The following is a 22,935-nucleotide window of genomic DNA, read 5'->3' as shown; positions in this document are numbered from 1 at the left end:
TCACAGAATTAATCTACATTGTGTCTTTACAGTTTTGCTTCAATAATAGAAGTAAAATAAATTCAGGCTTTAAAAGCAGTACTTTTGTTGCTCTAAGATTCAGGTCTTGCATTTTTATGCCTTGATTAAGAATTTACTTAATTTGCTCAGTTCAGGTTTGCCCCAGTCCCACAGACAGCATAGTACAAAGACAGAATAAATTCTGAGGGTTTTTTAATAATCCCCTAAAAGTTTTTACAAATCTTACAGATTAAACATGAGATCAGACCACAAAGTTTAGATGAGGATTCAAACTCAGGGGGAGGTGAGCTGGCATTTTCTAGGGAGGGCTCCCTGCCTTCTGCAGAGACACAGACCAGCAGATTTTCAAACAGAGATGCTGATGCTGAGCACCTTGGCTGTGCCAGCATCAAGCCCAGCAGTTCAGCTTTTGCAGAATCCAGCCTGTAGATGCAGAATGCCCAGGAGAAACCTCCTAGGAGGCTTCAAGCGGGGGAAAAAAATGAAAAAGATGATGCACAAGAAAGAAGCAGGTGAAAGTCACAAAGCTAGGCAAGCTGGGGTTACCTGTGCATCCAAAGCCTTGGAGGAGGCGTACTGGCCCCAGGCGAGGTGGTAAGCCCAGCCCGGCCAGGCACAGCGAGGTGGGCAGCGCCGGCAGCAGCACCCCTGTGGCAGCGTCTGCCATCGGAAAGGCTGCCATCTGTGCCCCAAAGACAGGTGTTCAAGCACAGGGCCCCGGTCTCAGAGTGGCACGGGCTGCCTGTGCCCTGTAAGGTTCCTTGCTACCACCAAGACCCCCGTGTCGGCTCGTAGCTTTGTGCTGCATGGCACACACCTGATGTGGTGACACGATGGTGCCAGGGAGATGCGCACAGTCCAGCGGCGTTCCAGACACATAACTCAGCAGGTAAAGTAATAGCAAAAACAAACAGCTTAGAAAAGCAAAGCGAGGAGCCTCTATATAATTCCTGAAAAGGATTTACAACCTTTATAAACATGGATCATAAACCCATTGGCAAATAGATACAAGCTCTTTCAGCAAGCTGCTTAGTTTATATGTCAGAAGTTGGAGTTGTGAATGAAGGCAGCGTGGCAGGAGATCCACTCCCGCTACGCAGATGTGTAACGCTGAGGTTTGTGAATGTACCAGCTTTTCTTAGCAGAGACTTGATTTTTGATCCTTTTCAATGCTTGGATTCATGTTCAAGGACAGGGCACTCAAGTAATCTTATGAATGCACTTTGTGCTATGTGTCCGGATGAAAGATTTTCATAAAAAAAAAAAGAAGCTTACAGCATCTGGCCACTCGGCTTCCATTCAGCACAGTACTGAAGGACTTAAATGGAGATATATACTGAGGGGTCACCACCCAAAGTGTAATATGCATGGCAGGGAAGCTTTCAATCACCTGTCACATGGAGTCAAGTTGCTATAAATCTTAGAAACAAGATGGTTTTTTCTTCACTATGTTTTTATGAGAAACAGGTTACAGATAATAACTGGTCTGACACTTCGACCTACTTCCTAGTGAATTTTGCATTAGTATTTTACTATCCATACACTGTGGGGATACAATTTTACTCTCAGAACTGCAAGATGGATCTAAGCTTCAGTCTGCTTTTCTGCTTAGATGCAGAGATCTCACACTGCTGTGCAACGAGACCTGCCTATAGAACAAGGGCTGCCACATTCAATGGTCCGTCATGTTCTCAACTTCTGGCAAGTCCACATGGCTCCAGGTTTTGCTTTTGGTTATTTCTTGCATATTTTTTCCTATTACAGTAGTGCCTACTGCACAAGCCTGCAAAGGGAGGACACTGTAGAGGCAGAACCCAAAAGACCATACCTGAAGGCACCTGAAAGATGTCATGCAGATGAAAAGTAAACAAAAACAATATTGTCATTTTACAGGTGGCCAGCCAATAGGGTCAGTTTTTCTCTGTTTCAGAGAAAGGAGTTAGCTGCATTTTCCAACTCTAAATCCAGATGTTAGGAGATTCTCAGGGGCTCAGAAGCATGCCTTTTTGTTGGGGTACACCCCAGCTGCCAGAGGTGCAATTCCCATTTGATAATGGGATCAATAGATATCCCACATGTGAAATAATTATTTCAGTGGAAATGGTACTAGAGATCCATATTGCCAGCAAGAGGTCCTCACTACAAAGCACTGGCAAGTTTTATCCAGGGAGAACATTTGTATGGTGTGTTTCTTTAAGTCTGGGAGGCTTAAAGCATTAACTATAGAGAAACAACAGATTACAAGAGAACACAAGAAACTCTGGCCGTTCTAATGCAATTCTGAAAAACGTTTCATCTGTTTCAGAGTAGAAAATGTTGAAGGAAGCCATGTCATCACTATTGTTTCTGTTATTTAACCAATCCATTCTTCCCAATAAACAACAAGGAGAAATAAAAACCCATTGATCTTTGTTTATTGACTTCCTAGTGAGTATAGTTAAAGTTGACACAAATCAATCACAATAAAGTTAAAAGAATAATATAGCATAATACCACCCAAGAATGTACTTGAAGTCTAATTACAGAAAAGTCTAAGTTTTAGCATATGCAGAGCTGTGAAACACCCAGCTTATGGTATTTGGAGGCACACCTTAAGAACACAAGAGACTCATGGAAAGGGCTGCGACAGCACATTTCTAGAGAGGTTCCTACACAGAAAAGAGATCTGCCATGTAGGATTTTGTGTAGGACTTTCAGCCATTTCACTAATATTTAAGGATCTGGCCAGATTGGGATTTTTTTATAATTTTATTTATTCCATCTGAGTATTTGGCATGAGAGCAGTAAGTGGTGCAGCAGGCGTTCAGTCAAAAGTCTTTAGCAACAAAGGAAAACTGCACCGAATCGTTACATCACACAGCTTAAAAAAGACTCAATCACGGCCAGAACACCCTTCTCCCTTAAACAAGATGACACATCAGCACACGCTGGGCACTCAGCTGGACGCGGCTCTCAAACAGAACAGCTCTCCTAACGGTGAGCAGCATAGGATTTATCCTTCCATTGTGTCACTGTACTTTGTAATTTCAAAAAATATATACTTAGTCTTTTGCTTTTCTGTTGCACAAGGTGATTTACACAGAACAAAGGTTGTCTTTTAAAAGGTCAGTTCCACCCCTTTGCCCTGTCCCACAGTTTAGGCCCACCACGTGATCTATGTGTAAAAGGATAAGGAAATTTTTGGTGTTTATAAATGTTTTAAAATGTTTTCTCAGCCAAAGCAGATAAAAAATATAGAGGGGACAGAAAGGTGAGGGCAAAGAGGTCTCTTTCTAAGGGAATAAATGGCTCTTTGATTTCCTTTTCTCTTGCAGTTCATTGCCATTAATTTAAAATTTCCCAGGCATTCTGCAGGCAGCAAAATGGGCCAAAATATTCTTTGCTGTCAAAAGTAAATCTGTGTATAGGTTTGCTTACGAGGCACACTTTCAAAGACATTTGGCAAATGGCAAATATACATGCCAATAGAGATCACAGCAATTTCTGCCTTATGCTGTTTAAACATGGAAAATAAGAAGAAACGAGAAGCCTTTTGATACAAGAGAAAGGAAAATTAAAATCGGGCTTAACAAGACGGATGTAGTTTTCCTCACCACCCCCCTGTTGCCTGTAATCTACTGCCACCACCTTATAACTGCTAACTTCTTAAAAGTATGTGCCCTCTCAACAACGAAAATCAGTCCTGCTGCAGACAAGCATACTGGAGGTTGCAGACTGGAGGAAATGATGCTCTTTCAGTTTGTTGCATGATGACAAAGGTTCCTGTCTTTTGAAATATTTCAGAAACTTTTTTGTAAACTCTTTCATACTGATTTGCCAACATTACCCTCTTATATTAAGCCTCAGAGTTAATTCATCTGCACCAGTATTAATTGTCTGGGATGCACAAGTGCACACAGACACAACCACATTAAATTTGTACACCCTGAACAAGTGTGGCAGGAGGGCACAGGGCACACACACGCACAAGCCAACCGTTCGGAGATTCCAAAAATTCCTTTTGTCTAATTAGGGCAGAAAGAGAGTGGCGGAGACCTGGTCTGCACAGACGTGGTCTAGAACAGTGCCTCCAAAGCTACAGGCCTCCCCCTGCCCTACTGTCTTGGCCATGACCCATCAGCCCAATGAGAGGCTGCCTGACGTGGGATGTAGCAGAGGTCTGTAAAACGCAGCGCGGCCCGGAGGAAGCATCAAAGCAGGAAGGAAGCAGCTGCTCACTTCCTCTTTTTAAGAGGACTAGCAGGCATCAAGTGAAATTTGCAACCATTTGATCAAAAAACAAACAAAAAACAGAAAAAAAGATGGTTCATGCAGCATGTAAATAAGCTACAGAACCCCTCACTGCAGGACTTTGTGAATGCTAATACTTAAGTGGTTAAAAAAAGCAACTGGAGAAATTAATAGAAGAAAAAAACATTCCTGGCTACTAACTGAGCCCTTGAGTTTCCTCGACTAAGTGAGAACTGACCTCATTTCTTCAAGTTTCCCAAAGCACAGATTTCTTGAGGCTGGAAGGGTGCTTTGGGCATGGTCCATGGTATGCTTGCTCCATACTGACTTCTTTCCTTCGGCATGTGCTACAGGTGACCTTTGGAAACAGGACACTGAGGTAAGACAGAACTGTGGTTTAACCCAGTAAAGCTGTTCCTGTAAATACTTTTACATTTCTGGGTACTCTTAGGTCACAGAATCACAGAATCAGAGAACCATTTGGGTTGGAAAAGCCCTTCAAGATCATCAAGTCCAACTGACAATCTGACGTATCAAGTTCTACCACTAACCCGTATCCCTTGGTGCTACACATAAGACATTTTTTCTTCAAATCTGGAAGAAAATGACCAACCCAAAGAATGCAGTATTACGAAGCCAGTTTTGCCTGTTTGGACTTCTCCTGGCTGGCCAGGACTTTAATCTTTCCCTGAGAGCAAGCCAAATGTTGCACATCAGTGCAACACCGCCACAGAGCCTCTGCCCTGGCAATGAGATGGAAGAGGAGAAATCAGCTCTGCTTCCTTCCTTGCTGTCCAAGCACCACTGTATTCAGACCCTAAGGAGAGACTTCTGTGTAGCCAGGGGTACAAGTGAGCAATATTTCTTCCACTATAATCCCTTCTCAGGGTCTGTTGGTTTTTTTTTGTTGTTTTTTTCCCCTCCCTCAGCTCCTCAGAGTGCAAATGAAGGGGGCAGGAGGGCTTAAAGTTGATTTGTGTCATTCTGAACAAGGACACATTTGGGGAAGGTGGAGGAAAATTATGTTGTGCGATTTCTTTGCCGCATTGTCTCCCCCGTTGCCTGGTGATGATGGCACCCTCCAGGGCACTCAATATCAGCCCTTTCAGAAGGACTAAACTGACTCAAACACTGGAATAGGAATGAAAATAAAGGCAACCTTGCCTAAATCTGAAAATAGAAAACATAAAATTATATTAATTGGTTAATGTCATCAAAAACTAATTATCATAGCTATAATTTTCTGAGCCAGCCCTTTTTTTTCCCCCTACTGATAAATAATAATTATCTATTGGCTACAATAATGCGATATTCACAAAAGCGCAATCCATTAAGATTTAATTGTAATGCCTACAAGTAAAAGTTTACGCATTCAGAGGACACCATTAGGAATTGCTCTGTTAGGACAAAACTCTTTAAGTATTTCCTCAAATGTTCGTGGCGAGGTAGCTTGCCAGTTGGTGAGATACCTGGTAGTACTGATATGTAGCTGGAACAGCCGAGGACACAAATGAGACAAGGTTTGTGAGCAGATTGCACTGCCAAGGAGAGCTGGAAAAACAAAAAACCCTGTGGGCACACGAGCCAAGGGTGCCCAAAGACTTTTCCCATGCAATTTGTCCCATGGACCGTGTGGTAAACAGAGCTGCACCAGGAGCAGAAAAGGGCTCAGATTCAGAACAAAACACACGGTATGACCTTTTGCTGAGAAAACAAATCCACCCTAGTGCCATAAACCAGCAGAGATCTGTTTTCCTCTCCGTGCCAGCTCATGTCTGCCGAGCAAGAGCTATGCCCACTGCCCCCGTACCTGCCGGCTGCATGTCAGGCAGCGGCGGTGCTCTTTGGGATGACGCTCTCTGCTTCCCGCTGCCACCTGTACCTCAGGCTGGGGAGCTGCCTTTCAGGCCTCTTGCAGTGGTGCAGGGCAGCTCCCAGGACTGCTGTCCGAATGCAGCTGATAAACTCTAGAGCCCTTTGCCAGGTGCATACCCAGAGCAGGGTGTTTAACTCTCAGGCATGATGCCTTACCTTCGGAAACACCCCAACGAGTAACGTTGGGGGTGCGTGCAGTTTTCCTGCCGAGTGAAACCAGCCATTGCCTAAGATAAACTGAAACTTTAGCTTCTTGCCATAATGCAAATGGGCCTTTAAAATATAAATAGCACTTGCAATTAGCTCAAACTTCAGCAGCCGGTGGTGACATAAAAGAAACACTTGGCGAGAGCAAATGCTGAGTCATATAAAACTGACAAAATAATATGGGCAGTTATCACCAAAATGCATTATTTATCACTGAAACCCATTGACGCCTGTGCTTACACAGGAACCCTCCTGTGATATTGAAGGCCAAAGTATCTTCTCTCCCTAACAACAGTGTTGTATCTTTGGCAACTCTAGCAGGAACTCAGAAAATCAATAGCACTTCATGAGCAAGGTCTCGGTCTTCTTCTTTTACGAGGATTCTGTCAATGCAAGTGGCCATTACTGTACTTTAAAGGCATGATATAAAATTGCTTCAACAAGATATAAGACACACGGTTTGAAAGAACCTGGTGAGAGTATTTTAGTCAAAGTTAAATAGTTTCATCACGTAATTACTTCTATTGGCACATCTCCAGCTGGATACACTCATGCAGGGTATGCGCTTCCTGTGATGGGGTGGGGAAATTGTAAGGGAGGTCTGTCGATTTGATTCAGGTTGATCTAAACAAGGTCAAACTGCTAAAATGGAGCCACAACCAAGCATCCAATACTATTGACAGTAACACAGTAACAACAAAGTTGCTGTCTTTTTTTTCTTATTCTTTTTTCTAGCTAAGTGGTCTGAAAGTAGTTTTAGTTTTATAGCTGAAAAATGTCATCCTGATTTGCAGACTGGTAATTCATTTTCTAAGGACTGTTTAGAATTTATTCAGGGGGAAAAGGAAGCCGCGCTGGTTCCTATAACCAATTCACATTATATGACAAAATTTAACTTTTGTATTTTATGGGATTTTATGAATTCCACTAAAACCATTAGCTGGTTGTCTCTGTGATTAAATTTAACCACTTATGCAATACTTTAAAGTGATGACAGTCTCGCCTGTATTTATGTTTTCTTTTGTTTGAAATGTATGTGTCTCAGAAAACCAGAACATTGCAGAGAAAGGCAGAAGACTTACATCGACTCTCTGTGAATGACAGAGCCCCTGTTAGTACCAAAAATCACCTAAAAATAGAAGGGTTAAAACACTTTCTGCATGGAAAGGGCCACCCAGAGCAAAGCAGAGCAGAGATTTAGCATTTTATATTCCTGAAAAGCCCTTTTGAGTCACCAGAGCCCTCCAGGCTGGGTTACAGTTCAGTCCAGGGACCCCTCCATCACACATTTTAGGTGAGCCAGACCTGCCTGGCCTTTTTAACCTGAAGCAGCCCTCAAAGCTATCTCAGCAGGCTTTGTGGCGTCAATTCACGTGGCTTCACTCTAGGCCCCAGAACATGTACAAGCTATCCGCAGTGTCAGGCTACAAAAAGGCTACTTTAGAGGGCTGAAATGCACCATTCCGTACTCTTCTATCTGAAAACCCTGGCAATAAGCTGTCATATGGCCTCAGAGGGTCAGATGGTATGCAATGTGGACGTGAACAGTCTGCAGGAAAACAAAAACAAAAACAACAAAAAAAAAACCACGACATGATCAGCATGGTCACTTTGCACCATTTGGCCTGGGAACCAGGGATCAGTCCTTGGCCCTGAGGTGTTCGGCGCCACAGAGTCAGGGGCACAAGGGGTGGAGAAAATAGCTCAACACCCTTGGGCTGCTCACTGCTCACCCTTTCACCATTCACAAACTTTACTAGTTGTTAACCACGTCTGCTCCTAGGTGCGCTGAAGTGATTGATACCTTGGATCTACAGAAGAAATCCACTACTTGTATACAGAAGATGCAGACATATGATGTAGAGATGAGTTTCCTGTATTAAGTTGCATTTATCGAGCTACTTTGATGATTGCACTTGTCCACTAATCTTGTGCAGTTGGCTCCTGTTCTGGCTTCACACAAATGAACTGCTTCAAACAGATTCTTGCTTTTTTTTCATTCCATAATTAGTTGGTCTGAGGTTTAAGACAAGAAATATTTAGACCTGGAACAATGACAGAGCTAAAAATGAATGCTGTATCACCCAGCCAAGCCAGACATAGGGTTTCTGACCTCCATAAACCCCCTCTCCCTCTATTTCCAGTGAGACACTCATATATATCTCTGTAAGCTATGTCAAGGTCTCCTGGAGATTTTTCTAATCCATTCATTGTAAGTTCTGTCTGAGGCCAGCCGGTACCTTTGGACTGAGGAGTCAAAGGTTCAGGAATATGATAAACAGTATGGTTAGCACATTTCAGAATCATTTTTCTACCTGAAATGTTCCCCCTTAAATGTTAACTGCTGAGGGATGATAGATGGAACAAATCATTGCACCTTCTGGAGGCTGTGCTTTGCCATACTTCGCACCAGCAAGCCTCCTGCAGCGCACGACAGGCCCTGCACCGCAGCTGGCCAGCAGCACCAGGCACGCTTACAGCTGGCTGAACCTTGCACGCCCAGACTCCATGCTACACATCTTACCATGAATTGCTTGATTTGAGGATGTGTTCCTGGAGTCTACCTATTTCTAAAGTGGAAAATTGACTCGTCACCTTTTCTTAGATGGCCCAAATAATTATTTTTTATCGTTTTTCAGTGCTTACTGAAATGTTTTTGTTTTGATAGTTCCTGTTAATGTATGTCTCTAAAGGCTCTGGGTTTCTTCTCCCTGATTTCCGTAAGACTATCCTTTCTACGTAGAGGCATTTCAGTTGCTAATGTAGATCAAGACTACCAGCATGTGAGCTCTGTCTTCTTGTTGCACTCACAGTGATGAAGTGAGAAGAAAATGCTCACTAACATAACAAAAAGCAACAAAAAGAAGGTCCAGAATCAGTCCCTGCCCTGTGTAGAGCCCAGCTTTGTAGAGCACAGCTGCAATAACCGTGTGGAGCTGCCTCCTTCCTGAAGGACAGGCAGACAACCTGGCTGTCGGTGATGAAAGGATTCATGTGCTGCTCTACACCAGATCTGCACAAGGATCATCTGAGCAGCACCCTCTACAGTGGATGTGGCTCTTTAAAAAAAAAAGAATAAAAGTCCAGGTATTTATTCCACTTCCCATTCATTTCAGGGGCTATTAGCCTGTGCGCTTTTTCCCCCTGCACTTCACTTAACAACCCCTTAAACTTCTGAATCTTTGGGTGGGAATTTGAGACCATACCTGAACATCTAAGTGCTATTTTCCAGGCACTACAAGAGCATAACATGTTAAATATATATAACTAGCCATTAATGTCAAAAAATCAAGCTTTACCATACATTTTTGGCATTAATTTTATAAGTGCCATAAAACAGGCTTTTTACTAGGTAGGTTTGGTATATAATTTCTTCCACAAGAAGAACGGTTTCTGTATAGTTAACACATGTGGCAGGGTAAGGAAGCATAAAAACAACATCACTGTAAAATTCATACTAAATGATGGAAATAATAACTAGAATATGTGTAATTTGAGTAGTAGCCTGAAACAACAGGCAGAGAGTTGAACGGTGTAAAACCAGACAAACTGCAAAGGAAAGTGGTCAAACCCTGAGACCTGCGCGGAGAAGGAGGTGTACATTTATGTAACTTTTTTTTTTTGTCAAAAATACTCTTGCTGTGAAGAACAGAAGTACTTGAAGGAATTCACCTGACACTAATCTGGAGATTTTCTGGATGCTGAGCTCTAAGCTCCGCAGCATCCCCTGGAAAGGGGGTGAGTTAAGTTGTGGAGGTGTGAGCATGTGCGCAGGTAAGAGGGCTGCTTGCAGAGGGAGGCAATGTACATCTGTGCATCTTACAGTGGGACCAAGCCCTGTAATTTTCAAAGTAGAACAGCACAATGTTATTTAGCACAGGTGTCTCTGTAATTGTGGTACTGAGAGAAATCAGTGCTCAATGGCCCACAACTTCACCCTTCCACCGGTGACAAGTAGTCTGCAATACAGGAAAAAGAAAAGGAGGAATTGGTACAATCCACAGGGCAAAAAGCATTTTTAGCTACACACTGACTCTCCTGTGTGACAAATATTTATTCAAGTGGTGCAGTTTCTGCTCAAAACCAAGTTTCCTCAATCAGGAAAACATAATAAATTTAACACCTCTATGATTTCATACTCATGTAGCAGGAGCCATCTTAAAATGTTCCTGTTTCTTTCAGAAGTAATTCTGTTCCCTACATAAAAAGGTATATGTCAAACCAATATAATCTTTCAGGCTTTTTCATTCTGACTACTGTAGTTTTAGAAACAATGAAATTTCTTTCTGAGGACAAATGACATGAATAAGTCAAACAATAATTTTAAGACGCAGTGTGAACATCAGCAGTAGGAGGCAAGCCCAATGTATTCCAATTCTAGCCTGGCACAAACATATCTGAAAAAAAAGACTACAGACTGTGGGAGAGTAAAAAGCTTTACTTTCAAGGGAAGTTATACTTCTGCCGTAAATCTACAGTTAGGGATCTCACAAAAAGTGGAAAATTTGTTTACCCTTCCCCTGTAGGCTTTTCTTCTTCCTTTCTACTACTTACACAGCTACTTGAGAAAGTCAAAATAAAATATTTAAAAGGATTAAAAATGAGTAAACATGCTCTTTAGGAGATCAGCCATTACACATACATGTTAATGAATTCTGATTGATTAACCGATGCCACAAAAACATAAATATGAAGTAGGAAACAATCAAGTCCGATGTCCACCCAAATTCATTACTACACCATCATCTGGTGTCCAAGTATTGGCTGAAACCCAGCAGTACTTGGGGCTGCATTATGCAGGGTGAGGGACACGATCCTTGTCCTCTGCTCCACAGCGGTGAGACACAGCTGGGTGCTGTGCCCAGTTCTGGGCTCCCCAGTACAAGACAGGTGTGGACATACTGTTAGGAGTCCCGTGAAGGGCCACCAAGGAAAACAAAGATCTAGTGCAGCTTTCATACACGGAGAGGCTGAGTGAGCTGTGACTGTTCAGCCTGGAGAAGAGAAGGCTCGGGGGAATCTTATCAGTGTGCATAAATACCCGACAGGAGGGAGTAAAGAAGATGTAACCAGACTCCTGTGAAAGGATGTCCAGTGGCAGGGCAAGAGACAGAGGTCACAAACTAAAATACAAGGAATTCTGCGTAAACGTAAGAAAAAGTCTGTTTACTGTAGGGATGATACTATGATAGAATCATAGAATCATAGAATATCCCAAGTTGGAAGGGACCCACAAGGATCATCGAGTCCAACTCTTATTGGATGCTGGACCAGGTTGACCAGAGAGGTTGTGGAGTCTCCATCCTTGGAGATATACAAAACCCAGCTAGACAGGGCCCGGACCAACCTGCTCTAGGTGGCCCAGCTCTGAGCAGGAGGTTGAACCAGGCTATCTCCAGAGGTGCCTTCCCACCTCAATTTGGTGATTTTGTGAAAATTCTGACTGTACCACACATGCAATTATCTAAATTCTTATTCTTTTTCAAGCCTGATTATGCTAGCAGGAGGACCCTGGAGGAAAACCTGCAACCATAAACCTGCCTGCTGTCAACACCTTCCTAAGCCCCAGGCATGTGTGGAGAGGAAGCCCGGCACACACGGCTCTGCAGCCCTACAACAGCCTCAGAATGCTGCTGAGACTTAAACAGGATTCTCCCAGCTGTCCAGGTTTCACCAGTCACTTCAATTTCCAAAATACTGCAGGATCAGGAGTATCCAAACACGGCTTAAAGTCATTTGTAACCCTTTCCTCTTTGGCAGAAAGCATTGTGATGCATTTCTTAAAAGTACAGCATAGATTATCATCCAAAATACTGTTCACTCAAGTGCAGTGCTGTGTGAATATCAGGGTTTTAGAGGAGGCTATCCTGAAAATGTCTGTCATTTAGACCCATTCAGGCTTGGCCTCCATCTTATGCCTTATGGCAAACAGTTTTCAATGCTCATCACCCAGAGAAACTATGCTTTGCATACAATAACCAAAACACATCTGTCCAGCTGCAGCACGCCTTGGAAATTCGTGGAGGGCATTTCATCGCTGAGGCAACTATGTGCCAGTCTTCTTCACCTGTCCACGTGAAGGAATTAGACCTGTACCTTAAACAGCGCTTTGGGAGCTGCCCTTGAACGAGCTATGGAACGATGGGGCAGAAACCCACAGTGGCCTCCCTGCAGCGAGAGCCCCAGGCGAGGAGGAGCCCAGAGGTCTCACTAAGGATTTGGGGTCATCACTGCCTGGTTGTTCTGCAAGGGGGATTGGCAGAAACCTCAAAACAGTCACCTAAAAGCTAAAAACCACATCTTATAAATTTAGAAACAGTTAAAAATTCAAAACCTAATGACAGTGTTAAGCTTTAATATTGCTTCTGGTTCTAAACTATAGTTGTTAAGACTATGTACAAATATTACTGCCCTTAAACCCACGTCAAATATGTGGTTAGAAATACAATCAAATTGCCGTCTTCATAAAGTGTGCCTTCAGCTAGAAAAACACTCAAAGAAGAGACTATAAATACCAGCGGGGAGCATCCTCTGGGTTTAAAGACAAGAGGAGACACACATATACATGCATACAAACACCTTTAATGCCAAACACACAAAAAGAAATGCTAAAAAAACTCAGTAGCTTTTAAACTTACAGAAAATGAGAAGGAAAACCAAAAAAGTGAATCAGTTGAGTCTGAAAACATGCAGTATTTTACAATATAAGCAAACACGCAGTTTATTGGGCTTTAAAACAGCACAGTCTTCTAGAAGGTTTTTATTGTCTCTTTTTTCCTAAAATAAAGAAGGTAACATACTTGCTCTGTATGTTCTCATCCTCTCAGATTTCTGAATAATTGTTCTCAAACAGCAATTGGACCCTGCTATGCAGATCAATTAAGAAACAACACTATCATTATAAAACCCCACACAGAAGAGCAACGTGGGGTTTTGCAGCAAGTATATAATTGGGCTAGCCTCACAGATGCATAAAAGGCAACCATAGGGAAGCTGACCATGCCTTTCCTGTTAAAGAAGACAACAAAATTATCCCAAGTTCTCTTAAAATTAACAACTAAACATTCAGTTTAAAATATCAAATGAGAGCTAATAAGTTACTTTTTCAAAACCGATAATTCAGAATTTTTCAATAAGTTTCCTATTAGCATTCCCCCATCCCCCTAAATGCCATTATTTTTTCCCAGCTGTATAAATAGTCTTAGAGAGTATGGCCTGAATGAATGCACCGTTCAGAAAACAACATAATTACAGCCATTTCCAGCAAACTGGGTGCCAAAAAAGTTACAAATTAATTGAAGGTTAGCACTGAAAATTAAATCCTAGTCAGCTTGAAGTCATTTTTTAGGCTAGTTTATATAAAATTAAATAGGAAGTTTAGTCTTCCAGTGTTCCATCAGCTTAGTGGAGAGATTTCTAAGCTTCAGCTGAACAAGTGGTTTGTACTGTTCTGTCATGTGTAAAACTACGTTGCTCCCCATGGGCATTTCTTGTTCTCAGTCTGCTTCCCAGGTCCTCCAAATGGAGAGACTACATGAACTTCTGGGTTCTTCCCAGCCCTCCTGGCCATGGGCTCTCTCCAGAAGAGACAAAAAGCAATTCAGGTTGACCCCAGTCATCATGAAGTCAATCCACACCTGAAATCTCCCAACCTCCCACCTCTCTTTCCCTTCCACTTTGTTTCTCTGTAAGCCCCTTTATATGTATCAGAAATGCATTAGCTGAAAATCAGAAAGAAAAAAAAAAACACTTCTAGTGTAGAAAAAACAAGGAAGCAGAAATCACAACTTTTGGATAAACACGGTTTTAGGTATTTCAGAAATTTCCACAGAGTCCAAACACAAAAAACTAGCATGAAGAAAAGATACAATATGCCACCATCAAGAGGCTCAATTAAAATGACCACAGTTAAGTCAAAGAGCCTAAGAATAACAACAATCTTCAGCAAACCTCTCACATCCACCCAACTTGGAGGCAGCTATGGAGCTCTTAGCCTACTCATTTCTTTGATCATCTCTTTTTGGAAGTTCAGTATCTGGAGATGAAGAATCAGGTGGATTTTCATGCTGTAGGCATACATCAATGATGGGCAGACATTTTAAATTTTAAATCAATTCCCAGAGTTATCCAGAAACATGTTCTTACTTTACATGAAATCCCAAAAGCTATTTCTATCTTTGCTTGAAAGCACTGCCCACATGTCTTGGTTTTGTACACTATCCATGTTAAGCAAAACATTCAAGCAAGATCTCAGCAATTAAACTTGCATTTCAGTGTTTTGCCTGAAAGGGATACAAACACTCCCATGTTGAGAGGTAAAAGCTAGGAGGCTTTCCAACATATAAAAATTAAGCTTTTGGTCCAAGGAGGTGATCCCCTGTTTAGCTCCCTTCTTGTCTCCTGGATCAAAGTACCTCCCTGAGGAGACATCTTCTAGTAGTTAGATTTTCCAGTCCCTTTGGGAATCCGCTAAGCTCTCCTCATCCTAAATGAATTTCAACTTTCATCTCCCAGCTCCCAGGAAACTGCTCAAACCATCATGCTGAGAAGGGACAACCACTACCTCTTTCCCCCTATTCAGCAACTAGGCAACAAAAAAGGAAAAGAAAAAAGAAAGGAAAAAAAAAACATAGGAAAGATAGGAAGGAAGGAAAGATAGGAAGGAAAGATAGGAAGGAAGGAAGAAAGGAAGGAAGGAAGGAAGGAAGGAAGGAAGGAAGGAAGGGAGGAAGGGAGGAAGGAAGTTGGTTTAGGAAAAAAAAAAAAAAACAACAGAAAGATGGTTAGAGTGTTTAAGGCATTCCCATGAGAAGGCCAGGGCCTGGGTGTCTACTTAATGGGTTTTTACTCTTCTCTATCAATTGTTTAATATTAGAAGGGTAACAGCAGAGAATCCCCCACCCTGCTCCCACCTCAGTGCCCAAACTACAGCACAGCACAGTCACGTCCTACTTTAATGCCCAGCTGGCACTGCTAAAATTACCAACAGAACATTACCACAATAAAAATCTTGTCATCAAAACTGACAAAGAGGGGAAAAACATTATATTGGCTCCTGGGTGAGTGAATATTACTCCAATATTCAATTGAAATATTTTTGTTGAGTGTAATTAGTCTTTTAGGCATTTTAAAAATAATTGGGGAAGTTGTAGGTCAAAAGGCTGTTGCACAGAAAGCCTGAATTTTGAAAACATTGCTGGCAAGTATTTTCTGACATTCTCTGCCTCTTCAATCTCTGTTTTTGTTGTTCTTTTTTTATCCATGAAGGGTATATAAAGGGCATCTAAAACTTTAGTCAATAGATCCATTATTATGATTGGCTGAAAACCATAAAATGCATCCATCAAGCCATTGTGTTGCATCTTGTGTTAAATTATGGTGATAAATAGTCCTTTTTTCATGACGTCACCTACTAATCTATTCAGAAATCCATTCACCGCTGCCATTATGCATCACTCACACTCATGCCAGCTTGCTGAAAAATCCTCCACATGACACGGCCCTGCAAGACTGCGTGCTACTCTGTGGAGACAAATATTTTCTGTTGCTTTTATGTCCTATTGTGAAACAATTGTTTTTCTGGTTCCCAGAGTTACCCCAAGCGTGTAGTAATGTCCTCAGCTATCAGCTTTGGGCATTGTAGCTCATGTACTTTTAATTGTTTACAACTTACATCAGAACTGGATTGCGTCCATTTGTACTCATATTGTTTTATCACTACAGGATGATACATTTTGCCACCTTCTTCTAGGTCAAAATTGAATCCTATTGAGAGCCTTTGAACAGAGAACTAATATTCACAGGAGCTGAGCTGGGGATGTATAGCAATTTTATTATTATGTTTGGGATTTTGCTTTGAATTTAGACAAATCTTTCTTGTATAATTAGATTTCATAACACTTGAATTACAGCTTACAAAAACAACAATGAAAAAGAATAAAAATATTTGGCTAAAACTACTTTAAATCAAATGATTGCCTATGAAAACAAAGAACATTACTAGCTTTACTTTTTTCACGCTTCCTTATTATTATACATCCATCTTATCTTTTGTTTAAATAAACTGCCTTTTTCTTCCCTCATTTAGTAAAGAACAGAAGAGACAGGATAAGTCAGGGCCAGCCTTTATAAGATATTTGTCTTACATTTTATTACTAACTGAAGAAAATTAGGGATGTGTTTAAAGGATTGCAGAAATACCTTGCATTTACAATTCTCATTTAAAATTAAAAACAAACAAAGAAAAACAAACACACACATAAAAAGGGCTTATTTCCTACTTCTAACTTGTATGGGAAATAAATGGGGAAGATATGATGTGGAGGAGCAGTGTCAAAAGCAAGAACCAACTGCAAAAACATCATATCATTTCAGACTCATATAATCTTCTTTTCTTGTTATTATCAGCAGTACAACACAAAAACAAAACTAGAGAAAGGATATAGCACCTCTTCTTACACAGAATACGCAAGGATCTGCATCACTCAAGGCACAGAAAGCAGCTACTTTTTTTTCCTCTCTGTTTCTCTCTTTGGTGTTTCCAGCACTACTAAATGTTGAATTAAGCCTGAGGGAAGTTGGCTTCAGCTCAAGAGATGAACAAAAAGCTAACTGATGTAGTAATGATTCTTCTCATTGCCCCTCTGAAGGAGGAACGGACCTAAAATCAGGCTGGAGGAGGGTGGGTGCTCTTACCAGCTGGACTTTTTCCCAGCTGTATCTGAGCACCACCCATTCATGTCTGTGTGGTTTTGTTGGTGGGGATGCTGGAGAGCACCTTCCGCATGTCCTGAGCACAGACCCACCTTTCCTCATCCTACAGGTTGCAGATCTCCACATTGCATCATGCGAAAAAGGAGAGAAGTCAGGGAACACACTGCAGACAGAACAGTCTGTGGTCATCCAGAGTCCAAGAGCCTAAATGCCACCTGCCAGAAAGTAGGTATTACTGGCTGTAATTGTGCCACCTGTCTTCCTTTAATGACAAGCCAGGCACAGTGGCATAATCCCACCTGCAGTACAGTGTTTCCTACCGCCCGCTCCACTGATGAGATGCATCTCCACATAATTAACAGAAGAAAAGTTCTTTCGCCTGCATTGCTATAGCACACGAATAGAAGGAACTGCCTCCAGTGACACGCCAGTATTTCATATCCTATTTTTTGCACCATTAAAAATGAACTGCAAGGAGTAGCTTGGTTCCTTTCTTCATGTGCAGCCCTTCTTTGTTAGTGAGGTACAGGCTCCGAAAGGTTTTGGGGGAAAAGCTGAAAAGTGAAAATTATCATTCTAATATTTAGAAGAGGGGATTTAGCCTCCTGAATCATCTCCAAATGATTATGCAGAAGAACTATACTTAAACCTAAAGCTCACCAATATATTAAATCCTTGTAATAGAATCTACAGAACTACTTAGCAGAAGAGAATAATGCCTTGTGCCCCTTTTTCACTCATTCTTGTTGTAGCTCTAACCTCCGCCCTATGTCATTACTTTTACTGGTAAAATGATGAAAGAAGCCACTGTACAGTTAATAAATTGTGTTGGACTGGAAGGACTAACTCCCTAAATATGTCTGAGCACTCAGCAAAAAGCTTTGAGGTGGCAGAAGGAATTTTGCTTCCAGAACCCCTAGAAAGCCATGAAAATGTAGAAATACAGCTGAAGTACTTCTGGAGAATGCAAATTGTCAACATAATTTTTCAAATTCTTTTCAAATTCAAATTCCAGCTTCTGTTGAGAGCTGATGTACAGTACATAAGGTTCACTCTGGGTAGCGTCAGCTAGCAACATTTATAGAAACTTTTTTTCATCCATTGAAAAAGTGAAGCCTAAATATGATACATTCAAAGATGATTTGCAAAATTCTGGGGTTTGCTTATGTAAGCAGAATGTCAGCTGAAACTCCCCACTGAAGATACTCAGGAGACTTGAAACTTGGGAACTCACTTGAAGGGGCTGACCAGAACTGATCATTTGGCAGAGATCTATGCTAGTGAACAATGGGAATTTGATAAAAGCAGAATTAACTGAAATATTTCCTTCATGCTTGATATCTCTCAGTTTATATTGCATCAATCATAACCAGAGGTATAAATACTCAGATATGAACAGGGAATAAAAGGTGGCTTATGATGCAGGATGAATCCAAGAGCCAGGAAGCACTCCACATCTCTGAAATGACCTGTTACCACAAACAATTTTCACCACAACTGTACCAAAATGTATTCTCAGCATAAAACGTGAAGCCTCAATTTGCCAAGGTGCTTAGCCCTTGTTGGTCCTGTGCAAAGGGTTCAGACAGGGCTAGGACTGTAAAGAAAAATAGCCACAACACTTAGGCAGCCTTTTACTCTACACCTTTGTATTTTGTACTCTCAGAACCTGATTCTAACATGGTTCAGTTCTTCCCTGCCTCATAAGAGTAATATCTGCTGATGACTCCAAGGCAATAAATACCATCTCAAAGAGTGTCACATGAAAAAACAGTAATTTTGCACCTTCAGAACACTGTACAGACATTGCCTTATTGAGCATTATTTACAGCTAGTCCTAGCAGTAGGTAGCTGTGCTTTACTTTTCCATGAGATGTACTAAGCCCTATAAAATCAAGTACACTTGTCTTATCCCACTGACTTCCGAGGGACTACTTCTGTGAGGAAAGAGATATATTTATCCCACTACCTGCTGCCCACTGTATTTACCTGCTAAGTACCCATAGTGCTAGGTGATAATGCGCTATTCTATTTTCAACAATCCAGAGTGCAATGGAATACACTATTAATTCTGATAGGTCTGCGAGGACATCTTTGAAAATGTTTTAAAAGATAGATTAGTGTCTCATCAAGGCAGAGATTAAGTGAAAATACTTTCAAATTTGTCATGCAGCATTGTATCTGTTGTGCTATTTATTATTTCATAGCACATGCAAAGTAATAGATCAAATAGACTTTGGAGAATCCTCGGAGATCTGAATGCCTTTTGGTCTATTTAAATATACTGGCCAGCAAAACTGCAGCTTGGCATTTTACTTTCTTCCTAAGACAACAAAGAGATTGTCACTGCCTATGGAGACAATGCGGTTCCCTGCCTGTATTGGTTAAGAAATTTAAATTCTATCTATTTCCCCTAGCTAAAAATGTTCTTACTCTGCAAAACCACCATCCTATGTGCTGTGCTGCATCACTCACATGTCTCCTGAAGTTAAAATGTTACAGTTGGTTTTGAGATGCTGTCTTTCAGCATCTCTAATTGCTATGCATTGGGCAAACAATAAACACTGGGACAGGGCTGGCCACCGGCGCTGTCCCGCACACATTGCTGCCTCTCCTCGGAGATGTGAATGGGCCAGAGGGAGGGATGAAGCAGACACCAATGTAATGGAAAAAGAACTTACTTCTCCCTTCTCCTTTCTTCATGTGATTTCACATAAGCAAATATGGGAAGTAATACCGTAGCATATTGTTTGCAATATGCTTTCTTGGCCATAGGGAAAGGAAACAGTTCGGGGATTCTTTTAAAAGCAGTTAGCATGACATATAGTCTTTATATTTTGCTTAGATGATGCCTGCCTTCTGCTTGTCTTATTTATTTAGGTTGCAAGTCCTCCTAGGAGGAGTGCTCCTCTCAAATACATTTTGAAAATCCCGTAAATAGAACATTCTACTGTAAAATAATTAAAACATTTTCAGCAGTCATCCTTACAGCTTCTCACTCCCCTAATTTCCTTGCTAAAATGCTCTGCTAGACTATGAAGTTGAACGTTCCCTACCAGAACGGGTGCTTTTCTCCAGATACTTTGTCTGTATAGGAGAATTAAAGAAGATCAGACTGACAGTGATTATCAAAAGCAAAAGATAACATCATATTCAAAGAACAAAAATAGGATATGAGATCTCAAAATATCCTTACACAAATATCAAAGTTAAAAAGAAGGAAAGGGAGTTAAAAGAAATTACTAAGTAACAAAAGTTTTTTTTTTCCCATACCCTTCAGATCATTCATGGCATCCTGGTTTGAAAAGAGGGTAACAGAAAAAGAGTGGGAGGTCGTCTAAAATTTTACATTGGAAACAAACAGGTACAGACAATGAGAGAATAAGTGTGCTGAAAGCTGCAGGTCTTTACTAAGAAATGTTAATGTACAAGTCAAGCCTACTGACGGAGAAATCGCCATAAACAACAAAGAGAAAATGTAGATGTGACAGACAGAGAGATGCCAGGCAACAATCAAAGAAAACAGATACATAACCTAGTTATTCAGACATGCAGTATAACTCCTATTATCCTCCCATTATTATGAGGACAGCGGCATGTGCAGGGAAGTCATACACAATGTCCCAGGACACACTTGAAACACAGCAGAGAAGCTCTTGACTTCAAGGATCCTATATTCAGTCTCCAGTGAAGACACAGGGTGAGATATTACAGATCTAAAGAATATCATATAGTTAAAAGCTGTCAGAGGAGAGAGGGGGAGATCAGCTGTCTTGAGAGATAAACTGAAACATAGGCTTTCTACAGAAATATACAAAAATTAGGACTTAACAAGGTTCCCACACAGAAGACGACTACAGCCTGACACACAAAATTTATGTTCTCTATATTTAGAGTTTAAACATGCGTATTTTCTTACAAATGCTTTCATCCTAGTTAAATAAGCTTTACTTTCCAAAGGACACCTAGTCCCTTAGTCATTACCCCTAACTAATCTGAAGAGAGAACAGAATTTGTCAGTCTTGCTGTGGTGATAATGGTTTGTACTGAAACCTGCAAGTTCTCCTTTTGTCCAGTCTGCCAACTGCAACCACAGCCACACTGTTCTGTTTCAATTATAGCCTACTTTAAAGTGGACACACTTCCTTAGAAAATAATCGAAGACCAAGCAGTGTTATTTGTAGTGGAAGACACAACGGAGTTCTCCAGCAAGAGATTTGCATGGGCTGAGCTGTTGGTGAAGAAAATGTTATCAGAATATTGTCAAATATTAGCTGCTTCTCTTCTACATTTCAAAGCAATCCCTTTTGTTACTCTTTTGTGTTTTTATTAATCTGTTACAAATTGGATTCCAACAAAACCTTGAGTTTCTTTCCCCAATCTTTGTGCATGTAGGATAATTTCTTCCTTTTAATGGCTCATCTGGTAGTCTGCTTCTAGTTCTGATCTCACACTGCCATTTTGGGATTAATTCTAACTGCAAGTGAAGATGCGCTCAATAGAAACACACGTGAATCGCAGATGCATGCACTGAGTGAAGTGCGAGCTTTTCCAGCAACCCCTTCAGGCCTGTTAATAGAAATTTACAGGGTGAGCACCACCAGCTGATCACCGTCAAGGTAACAAGTGAGGAAAAGTCTAAAGCTTAATTAACATCCCATTTCCAGCATCCGTTCTTACAAATAGCTTGTCCAAACAGGAATTCCAAAAGGAGTAAAAGAAAGTCTTTGAATTCCCTGGAATCAGAAGCTAATGTATTCCCCAGTGAAGATGGAGGAAAGAGAAGTACATATTTCAGTCTGGTACCTCCACAGCACTTTGTAAAAACAAACCAATTTCTTTGAGAGAGTTGTCATTCGGCAGCTATTTCCCAACCCTTCTTTTATTCCAAACCCATTTCAGGTACTGTACTTTACACCTCTACATGCAGGTTAAAATATTTTATAACAGCTATGTTTCAACAGCAGAATACAGTCACTCAGTAGACAAAGATGTGCTCAGAGCTTCATGAATACATTCAGCAGTTAGGAATTGGGGAGAGAGGAGCACAGGGAAATGGATTTAGTGTTTGCATTCATTTCTGGGCATGAAACATTTTTCTCTCATTTAAAGAACTGTATTTGACTAGTTTGACATGTTGAAGATCCAGCTGGAGAGCAGCACCAGATGAGACCATGCTTACCAGCAACAAGAAAATGTCTCCAGTGCATGTTTCCTTGCCAGTGGTTTCCAGAAAGTGACAGGCTGCGGGGGGATCAGCGTATCAGCTGTTTCATTGTGCTCATTCTACATTCAGGCGCTTGAGACATGCTGGTGAACTCACCCAATTGCTAAGTGGCTCAGCGCTGTAATATCAAACTGAGGGAAAACTTGTGCAGGAGGACTAGAAAAGTGGCAGCAGAGCCCTGCCGCCCCACGCAGTGCAGCCGGCACAAAGGGCTGTGCTGCCTTGTAAGCACACTGACCGCTCTATCGTGTACGCAGCATGGCTGCAATGCTTTGACTAGACCCATGTGAAAACATTTCCTGGTGCCAGGGAGCGCTCCTGGGCACTGAGATAAGATTGTCTCTGCTCAAGTTACTAGCACTCCCTCTAGCCCAGCTTGGGGCAGGGCCACCTACTGCTCTCCCAAACACCTCCTGGGTGCAGCTCAGGACTCAACGTGGGGTCGGTGCCGTTCTCAGTTGGCAATTTACTCTAGTATGGAGGTAGCCCAGGTGTGTAAAGGTTCCTGACCACCCAGAAGATTACACATTTATACAGAGATGGAGAAGTTTGTAACTGTATGCATAGTCAGGTTTTATCCTATAAAACACAGGAGTGAATGGGCTGTTCTGAATCTCAAGAAGGTAGTTTCCCATACCCAGGACATTTTCTGTCCTCTTTAA

At 41.4% G+C, this 22,935-nt stretch overlaps 1 protein-coding gene across 1 annotated transcript in view; it reads right to left on the bottom strand.

The window, feature by feature from the left end:
• Positions 1-22,935, bottom strand: part of LOC310897015 (uncharacterized protein) — a 547,020-nt gene that overhangs the window by 287,940 nt on the left and 236,145 nt on the right. Inside the window, exon 13 of the mRNA XM_083830110.1 lies at positions 4,490-4,609. The gene's annotated coding sequence lies outside the window, so the exon portion shown is untranslated. The remainder of the gene's footprint in view (positions 1-4,489; positions 4,610-22,935) is intronic.

Source organism: Anser anser (assembly GCF_964211835.1).
Source record: "Anser anser genome assembly, chromosome: 3".
In the NCBI taxonomy this organism is placed as follows: Eukaryota; Metazoa; Chordata; class Aves; order Anseriformes; family Anatidae; genus Anser; species Anser anser.
Note: the sequence above shows the minus strand (reverse complement) of the source record. Positions and strands in the feature narration are given on the sequence as shown.